Source organism: Beta vulgaris, chromosome 5 (genome assembly GCF_026745355.1).
Source record: "Beta vulgaris subsp. vulgaris cultivar EL10 chromosome 5, EL10.2, whole genome shotgun sequence".
Lineage (NCBI taxonomy): Eukaryota > Viridiplantae > Streptophyta > Magnoliopsida > Caryophyllales > Amaranthaceae > Beta > Beta vulgaris.
The window spans coordinates 27,679,574-27,690,176 of NC_079206.1; positions in this window are offsets into that span (position 1 = coordinate 27,679,574).

A 10,603-nucleotide genomic window follows, 5' to 3' on the forward strand; every position below is an offset into this window, starting at 1 on the left:
CAATAAGTGCTAAGTTTTACTTCACTGATGATGGGCAAGTTAATTTCAGCCGGTTCAAAAAAAATTGAAGTTCAATATGTACCACGTCATGTATTGAGTGATAATACAAAAAGTGGTGGAAGTAGTGGTAGTGATGTACCAAAGAAGGCTGCGCCCAAGAGGAAGGTGAAGGGAAAGCTTCATATTCAGTTTGAGCTTCCACCAGGAAGTCTCACTGATGAAAAATTACTGCTCAAGCTAGAGATGTAAGTTCAAATTTTTGATATAGTAGAGTTTTGAGTTATATAGTCTATTATATGTGATATAGTGTTTTATGTGATGTGTTATGTGATACTGGTATGTGATATTATTTTTATTTGATACAGTGGTGTTGTATTTGATATATGGTGTATGTGATATAGTGTGACTATAGTGTTACTTGTGTAAAAATTAGAATAATTTAATATAGTGTATTTATTTTAGATTGATATAGTGTTGCTCTATATAATGTGTATGTATGTGGTATATGTGTGGTTTTAATATTTGATAGTTGTAAAAATTGAATAATGTACCGTTTTGATATAGTGTAGTTTTGAATGATATAGTGTATGTGTTTCTGTTTTAATATAGTGGTGTTATTTTCATATAGTTTGTGTTATTTTCATATAATTAGTCTTTTTTGTTATATAGTGTATTTTTAGTGTTTACATATAGAGTATTACAAATTAGTAATTTGTTTTGATTTTTTAGAGCTTCATGCTATGGGTTGTTGTGGAAGAGGGATTTGGAACTGTCTCTCATTGTCACATAGATTCGTTAAAGAGTTTGAAGGACTCTTATGTGGCTGACAATCCTCCTTCTGATAATCCTTCCCAAGTTGATCTTGACAAAATTTTGTCAAGTTCAATTTATCAGAAGTACTTTGATGAAATGGTAGCAATTGCATATGCTGTGAAGGATTTGCCAGCTGGTTGGGAAGAGGTGTCTAATCCTTCTACTACTGCGTTCCCTAACTTTATAGTGACTCAAATGAGTAAGAAGACCAATGACTTCTACTACTGCGTTTCCTAGCTTTATAGTGACTCAAATGAGTCAGAAGGCCAATGATATCATCAACAATGTTTTTTATGATGCAAGTGACGAAATGTCTGTGGAGAAAAATACATGGACTGTTTTCCAAAATGCTTTGTCTAAGGGTCTAGCCAAGTCAACTCTAAGGGCGGATGAATATACAGCTGAGGGTCCTTTCACTCATCTTTCTAAGATGATGAAATTTTTGAAGATGTGATGCAAGATCTCCCAATATCTTTAAGGGAGGCTGTTGATTATTGTTCTGAAAATCAACATCCTTTAGATGGAGGTAAATTTTGAATGAAATTTGTTTAATGTATTGTTTTATTGAAAATATTCTTACAATTTGTGTGTTATTGCAGTGAAGAGATCTTTCAGCTAGATGAATGTTCTTCTCTATACTCGAGTGAGATTTTGACGATTGCTACTGAGACTGAGATGTTTGAATCAGTTTTAGATAATTGGGCAAGAATGTTGAATATAATAAACTCGGTCTCTCTTCTCCTCGAAAAAAGTTTTACTTTAGTTCTTCTCAGGGTGTAAGAACTTTTTGTAATATATTTTTATGTTGTTGAATTATTCTTTATCTTTTCATGTATTATTCATCATAATATGAGTTCTTATGTTGCAGGCTACATTATTCCATGTGCTTGAAGATGAAACTGATGCTAAACGCATTGATGATTTGATCACATGTTGGAAGTTTCAACTTGAAGACTTGGATGCTGGTGTTGAATTGGTGAGACAAATTCTGTTTTTGAAATTATGATGAAAGTATTTCTTATTATAAATTGACAAATATATAGTGTGTTTGTATATGATATAGTACTTTTAGATATTATATAGTGGATTTATTTATGATATAGTGTGTTTCTTTTTTATAGTGTTTTTTTATGTGCTAGTGTAGATATAGTATTAGACAAACATATAGTGGATTTATATGTGATATAGTGTGTCTGTATATCATATAGTGTAATTTTTTATGATATAGTGTATTTTATGATATATTCTTACACAAACATATAGTGCATTTGTATGTGATATAGTGTGTTTGTATATGATATAGTGAGTTTATACTTCTTTTCATTTTGTAGGTTTTTCCCCTATGTTGCTTAAAAGAGGTGATCATTTTGTCCTGTTTGTGCTAAACACAAAGAAAAGGATTGTTTTCTATATTGATAATAAGATTTGGGATGATGATAAGGAATATAAGAAAATGATGGAGACTCTCAGTTCAATCATTGCTAATGGAGTTTGAAGTCTTTTCCAACATTCTGTCTTTTCCAACATTATGAAATCCCACAATCTCAAGGTGATGATATGGGTTTGTGGAGAATGACAGAAGTCAAAGGAAGCTGGAAAAAAGGTGCATATGATTTAGACTATGGTGTGTACATACTTGTCCATATGCTACTTTTTAAAGGCTTGGAAGAGTTTGAATGCCCATATTTGAATGATGTAAGTTTAATATAATTATTTCTAACCGAGTTATCTATTTAAGTTTTTTTTAAATATAATTTCTTACTTATTTAATTTATTTTCAGGAGAAGATTAGGAAAGCAGCAAGAGTCTCCTTGTGTGGTTGCATGATTTTATTAGATTTGAATAAGAATAGAAGTGAGCTTGTGAAGAAGGTGATATCATTAAGATCAAAGAGATCAGAGACTGTTGCTTTTATTGAAGAAAATAAAAGGAAGAAAGCTAAAGAGAGTAAGAGGATTGAAAAGGAGTTGAGACAAAAAATGCAGCAGGAGAAGAAGAAGAAAGAAGTTGAGGATGGAAAGAAGAAGAAGACAGGAAGGAAAAAGTTAACTGTCAAATTTGGAAAGTAAAACTGTATTGATGTATTTGATTGATTTTACAAACTATGTTACTAATCTAATAGTAGGTTTGTGTTGATATAATAGGTTTACAAACAATGCTTCTTTATGTAATTATGTAGTCTTGAATGATTTTACAAACAACGTTAGTATTCTAACAGTAGTTTTCAATGATATAGTGTAGTTTTCAATGATATAGTGTTATTCTATATGATATAGTGTACTTTTACTTGTTGACATATAGAGTATAACAAATTAGTAATTTGATTTGTGTAAATATAATCATACAACAGGTTTGTGTAAATATAATGGGTTTACAAACAGTTTTTCATAAGAATTTATTTATATAATGTACTTCATAACTATATCAAATGATTAAAAACATTGCATAGTTCTCTTGGTAAAGTATTTTAGAACAGATGTTCTTTTGGAGTATTACTTCCAAACTCCTTGTGTCTTTTTTCCCTTTTTTTGATGCCTTCTTGTATGAATCATAGTGTCCTTTTATTCGCTTGTTGTCTCTTCCTTTTGTGACTGCACTATCTGGATCCAAGACTGTTGGTATTGGTGCTGATTCTTATGCATTGTTTTCTTGACTCTCATTAGCTTGTAATGCTGCAGCTGCTTCTTGTAATGCTTTCTCATGAGCTTTAACTTTTTCGCTGATGCTTTTGCTTCTGCAATCTCTATTAACTCTTCAACTTTTGAATTTGTTTTCTTGAAACTTTCCTCTATCACTGCTCTAGCTGGTTCCATTCTGTGGCTCTTTAGTATGAGGTTGTAGCACCTTATGGCATTAATGTGTTAGTATAGACAAACATATAGTGGATTTCTATGTGATATAGTGTTTTTATGGATCATATAGTGTATTTGTGTGTGATATAGTGTAGATATAGTATATAGAGTGGATTTTATGTGATATAGTGTGTTTACAAATCATATAGTGTATTTTTATGTGATATAGTGTGTTTATAGATCATAGTGTATTTATGTGTGATATAGTGTAGATATAGTATTAGACAAACATAGAGTGTATTTCTATGTGATATAGTGTGTTTATAGATCATATAGTGTATTTGTGTGTGATATAGTGTAGATATAGTATTAGACATACATATAGTGGATTTCTATGTGATATAGTGTGTTTATAGATTATATAGTGTATTTCCGTTTGATATAGTGTAGATATAGTATATAGAGTAGATTTCTATGTGATATAGTGTGTTTACAAATCATATAGTGTATTTTTATGTGATATAGTGTGTTTAAATATCGTAGTGTATTTCAGTGTAGATATAGTATTAGACAAACATAAAGTGTATTTCTATATGATATAGTGTGCTTATATATGTGATATAGTGTAGATATAGTATTAGACAAACATATAGTGGATTTCTATGTGATATAGTGTATTTATAGATCATATAGTGTATTTCCGTTTGATATAGTGTATTGTTGTTCTGGTGTATAGTGTGTTTACATACCTCCTTATCATGTGCAGCCTCCATGGTGTGAAGGTGTTTATTTCTCCTTTTTCTCTCCTTTCATTATTAAATTTCTCCCAAACTTCTTTTTTTGCAAATCTTACCTTGATGGTATGTATTTCTCCGGATTTTTTTGGACAGAATGTAAGTGTAAAACTCTTATGGCATGAAAGCATAACCAACCTGATTCTTCAAAATTTCCGCATCCACACTCAATTGTCTTCTCTGGGTAATTGAAGGAGACTTGTTGAGAAGAACCATCAATGCCATTGAGGAAAACTCTGTATGTCAGAATGTTCCCTTGTGTACCAACTAATTCAATTGCACTTGTCATTGCATGTTTGAATTCTTCCTCGAAATCTCAGAAAAGAGTATGTGTATACTGTGAAGCAACATGTTTTAATAGTGAACTCATGCAGATATCTGATTTTGGTATTCGCTTTGTACAATCAAAATCATCCCTTTCTTCCTGTTTTCTCCACCTTTTTACTGTCTCTTGTAATATTGAAAAGAAGTCAGTTAAGCTAGTGGTTTTGCTTGCCTTAAACCCAACAACATGATTTGTGCTTTCACTTCTCTGTGAAGATATTATTCCGGCAGAGAAGAAGTCTTTGCTAAATGTTGTACACCATTTCTCTTTCAAACTATACAATCTCTTGAACCAACGATCATTTTCTAGTTTGTATTTTTTGGTCATTGTGCTCCAAGTTTGTTCAAATTCTGTTGTTGTAATGCAACCACTCAGACACTTGTGAAAAATGTTCTGGAATTCCTTATCTGCTTTCATCAATCCAAATTGTTGATTTGCATTTTGACTCAAATGCCATAAACATAGTCTGGTTCTTGAGGTTGGGAAAGCCTGTCAATGAGTTCATTTAGTTAGTTTTTCAAGTAATATATATTGCTCTTTCAATAGTACATAACAGAAGTTGTGCAAATGTCACATAAACACGAGTACCTTTTTTACTGCTCATGCAATTGCAGCATCTTGGTCGCTGAATATAGTTATTGGACATTTACCTTTCATTGACTTTTTAAATGTTTCTAAAACTCATTCAAATGATGGTATTGTCTCATCTGCAAGAAATGCACATGCAAACATTGTGTTGTTCCAATGGTTATTAATTCCTACAAATGGTGCACAAATAAGATTATACTTGTTTGTCCTATATGTAGTATCAAAAACAATAACATCTCCAAAGATTGCATAGTCCTCAAGCATCATAGAGTCTCTCCAAAAGAAGCAGCAAACCTTTCCTTCATCATTCAATCTTACTCTAAAGAAGAAGTTACTATCTGTTTGCATATGCTCATAAAGGTTATCAACAACATTTTGTGAATCTTTTCCCTCAATTGGTTTTATTTTGAGTTTATAACAGCAGTGGAAGTGGTCCTTCATGGAATGACCCAATACATCTTCACCACCTGCTTCTGTACTCATGTATTTGAATGAATCTATCGGTCTCAGTCCACACTCTTGCATAGCTTGTATGGTTTGTTTATTTGGATCACTCTTTGACGCTCAGATCTATGAAGGTAATTTAGTGGTTCTCTTGTAAGTGGATGATTGTTTTTTATAACATGTTGCACAATTTCATAGTGTCATTCAGGGTTCATCCTTGCTCTAATTAGAGCTGGACATTTAGTTCTTGTGATCATAACTCTTGTTGTCCTTTGTTTCTTTGAATTGTTGTCTTGTAGCATTATATCTGTATTATTCTCTCCCTGTTTTTCTTTGATTTTGGTATTTCTTTTCCTTTGAACAGAGCAGACATAGTACTTTTGATGCACAACTGATGTCCCTTCTTTTTTTCTGTTTTTGGATTTTCTAACACTGAACCCTACTATACCAGCATGCTAACAATATAGCTCATGTATGTCATCCAATGTTGATCTTACTTGACCACGTAAAACTCCTCCAATTTCATGTTTATTTAGTGATTGTTCAGTTGAACCTGTTATAAAAGAATGAAGATATTTTTGTCACTTTTATTATAGTGTATGCATATATTATATAGCGTATCAATTTATGATATAGTGTACGGGTTTGTGATATAGTGTATTTGTGAATTTTGGTCCATTTTTGAGTTCCATAGTACGCAATATTTTTGTTATATACTATAGTGTATTTGTGTGTGGTATAGTGTATCTATTTATGATATAGTGTATTTATGCACTAGTGGAAAAATAAGGAAGGGTTGCGCTAAAAAAGGCCCTTAGGGCTGCATTTTTTGACAGCAGCCCTTTCCATAGCAGCCCTTCACTTTTTAAGTAGGGCTGCGCTTTTCAAATGCAGCCCTTCACAACGAAGGGCTGCGCTTTTAAAAAAACGCAACCCTTCATGCTTAAAAGGGCTGCCCTTTTTACCTAAAAACGCAGCCTTTCTACAAGGGAAGGGCTGCGTTTTTAGGTAAAAAACGCAGCCCTTTTAAGCATGAAGGGCTGCGTTTTTAGTAAAAAAAACGCAGCCCTTTTGACACAATTTTTTTTTTTTGCATTTTTTTACTCCTAAATATATCTACTCATGTTGATATTGTTTAAACAATCCAAAACGGAAAAGATTGATCAATAAAGAAGGGATGCGTTTTGAAGAATGCGCAGCCCTTCCTTTTTTTTCCCCTAGTGATGTATGATATAGTGTATGTTTCTGTAATGCGTTTACGTAAATATTTTTTATATCTGTTAGTGTGTTCCTATTTATGATATAGTGTACCTATGTATTAATATAGTGTATGAACGTGACAATGTATCTGATATAACGTAATAATCTATAGTGTATTTCTGTGTGGTATAGTGTATCTATTTATGATATAGTGTATTTATGTATGATATAGTGTATGTGAGTTAAGCATAAATAAAGGACTTAACATTTGGTATTTTTCACCTTTAAGGACGTAACATTTACTATGGCCATAATTAAATAAAACTAACCCAAGTATAGTTAAGCCACGGTTAAATGACATAAAGTAATAATTACGTGTCTTAGGCAGGGCGCATAATGTTCTGAACTGCAGTCACTTCACTTAAAAAGATTGGCGCCATTTCATTTCTTCTCACCTGTTCCAAAAAGAAACCCACTATATGAAGCAAGGCGATTTTGAAGCGATTTTGGAAGCGATTTCGAAGCGATTTTGTGAATTTAGCAAGCTACATTCATAATTCCCTTATTGTTTTGTTTATGATAGATTTTTTCTGGGTAATCATAGGGTTTAGGTTTTTGTGATGATCATTTGAATTTCTTTGTCGAATTGTTATGAGTTGTTAGTAAAGAAGTTGATAATAAGCGTATCGTGTTTATATGATCAAATATCGTTTACAATTGATGTGAATTGATGAAATGAAACTCAACAAGTTAAATTAAAACAGGGGGTAGTGTAGTGGTGGTTTGACATTGGTTTTATGCTGATTGTTGGTGCTTTTTCGAAGGAAAAATATGGCTTCTCTTGATGAACGTCACTCAGTCCTCTCCATGCATGAGATTTTGCGATTCCATGTTTTCCTTCGACTTAGATACCCAAGGGACAGAGAGTGTGTGGAAAATGTATGCAGGGAGCGGAGGAGGATTTCGCGATATGGTTTAGAAGATGCCCACCAACTGTTAGGAATGGACGAGATTATGTGCTTTCATGTACTTTCTGAACTTGACTGTTGGAGGTCAAGTATTGTGAAGAATGTTTGTAAGCAGTGGAGGAGGATGTGGATGGTAAGGGAGTCGGTTCATTGGAGGCCCAACTAGGACAGTACATCCACCAAGAAGTGGGCTCTGAAGTCCATTATTATTGAAGGTGATGGGGTTGATTTCTGGGCTCACAGTACAGATGAGGGTTAATTAGGGTTAGGGGTTTTGTAGTTTTTTTTGGATGGCATTGTAAGTAAAGAGCCCTATTGATCTACATAACTCCTTTTTTGATGATCATGAATGTTTAACCTATGATTATTTGTCATTGAATAATTACGTGGTGATGTTGGAAGTTGTAACACAATGTCATATCAGTGACAAATCTTTTGTAATTAATTATGAATGATATATATATATATATATATATATATATATATATATATATATATATATAATATATATATATATATGTATGTATGTATATATATGTTTATGTATGTATGTATGTATATATATATATGTATGTATGTATGTATATATATATATATATACATATATATATATATATACATATATATATATATATACATATATATATATATATACATATATATATATATATACATATATATATATATATATGAAGTTGGTTAATCTTTTTTTTTTTCTGTTATGTATATATGATATAGTGTATCTATTTATGATATAGTGTATGGGTGTGTGATATAGTGTATTTGTGAATTTTATTCCATTTTTGTGTTTCATAGTACGCAATATATTTGTTATATTCTATAGTGTATTTTTGTGTGATATAGCGTATCTATTTATGATATAGTGTATTTATGTATGATATAGTGTGTGTTCATGTAATGCGTTCCTATAGGATATAGTGTACCTATGTATGATATAGTGTATCTATTTTTTGATATAGTGTATCTGTTATGATATAGTATATGTATGTGATAGTGTATCTATTTATGATATAGTATATGTATATGATAGTGTAACTATTTACCTCGAATGACAGCTGAATTAGATTCATCACTTGATACTAAAGCATATTGCTTGTAATATTGATTTTCTAGCTCATCATGAAACATAACCACATTATCTACATAAAATTATAGTGTTAGTGATTTGCTTAATGAAACAAATGAAATTATCGACTTCGATGCTGTTACCTTCAAAACTTGGTGTATTATTGAGATCTATTACGAGTGAATCTTGAAGCTCATTTTGGATTGAATTGTGATGCTGTTCGTCGTCGAGTGCTTCAATGCTCGGATTTAGGTTGTCTATATGCTACAATACTCTAATTCAGTCTATTTGATCAATCAAACCCGAAATTTTCATGAATTTGCCGTAGTTGTTCAATTGAATAGGAAATTGTCGAAGAATCAATTTAGTTTGCAGAAATAATTTGAATGAAGAGAGACAATAATTTGCAAAAAGTTTATAGCGATAGAATCTTTGGTTTTTGGAAATATTGAAGAGAGAGAAAATCGCGCATTTTTGGTAATTGAAAGTGAGTACTTCGTACCGGGTCACGTGCCTGGGCCTGGTCAACAATATTTTTAGTGTGAACCGGGTCCATGCAAGACGGATTGTTATATGGCTTACGTTTTTTCTAACATCAAGGAAATGGAAAAAGAAACTTAAGGAAAAGCAATAAAGGGACTTGGTGAAGACGCCAGGCCCTGGCTAATCATGAGTTTCTTGCACCTGGGCTCGACACACCCCAGTAATGCAACACCAGTCTAACGTAGAAATGGACAACATTGCGGGCCAATCCTGCCTAGCCCAAATCGTGGCTCGTGTGGGTCGGGCCCACAAAAAGCCCGGTCCAGCCTAGCTCAAAACGTGAAATTGGTGGGTTGGCCCTGGGCCAAATTTCTTAAGCCCAACCCATTAAAGCCCGCTACTAAAACCACCTAGCCCGAACCACGAAACCGGTCCAGCCCGACCCATGAATCGGACCAGCACAGTCCAAGTAAATATTGAACCAAATCGTGTATATTTTAATCAAATTTTATATTTTTAATCAAATTGCATATAATATAATTCAATAAACTTTTAAAATAATGAAATTATTCATTAATATTAATAACTGTATATATATTTTAATTCATTTTAAAGATTTTATGTAACAATAATGAATAATTTTTTTAAAAAAATTCCCATGCGAGCGCGGTCCAGCCCATTAGACCCACGAACCGTCAGAACCACTTTCCGAACCGTGAAAATCGATAACAGACCGGTGTGGGCCAAGATTTTTCAGCCTGCGGAGCAGCTCGCCCAGCCCATGAATTTCACGGTACGGTCTTGGGCCGTGAAATCTCACCCCAGTCCGCTATGGTCGACGGTCCGGCCCGCGGAGCCCGCACCAGTGGCCATCATTAGTCTAACGTGTGTCCCACAAATTTGACTGACCAAGTGACGGAAATGTCCTCGCTGTAGTATTCAAATTTGTAATCGTGGCCTTTTGGTAGCCGTTCGCTTTTGCCCAAGCTAACGCAGTCAAACAATCTTGATGTTCCGTTACTGTGCAGCGGATGCAAATTAAAAACGCTTCGGTCTTGCCTCGTGGAGGATATGCACTATCCAAATTCCAAAGCCACTATCCGTGCTAT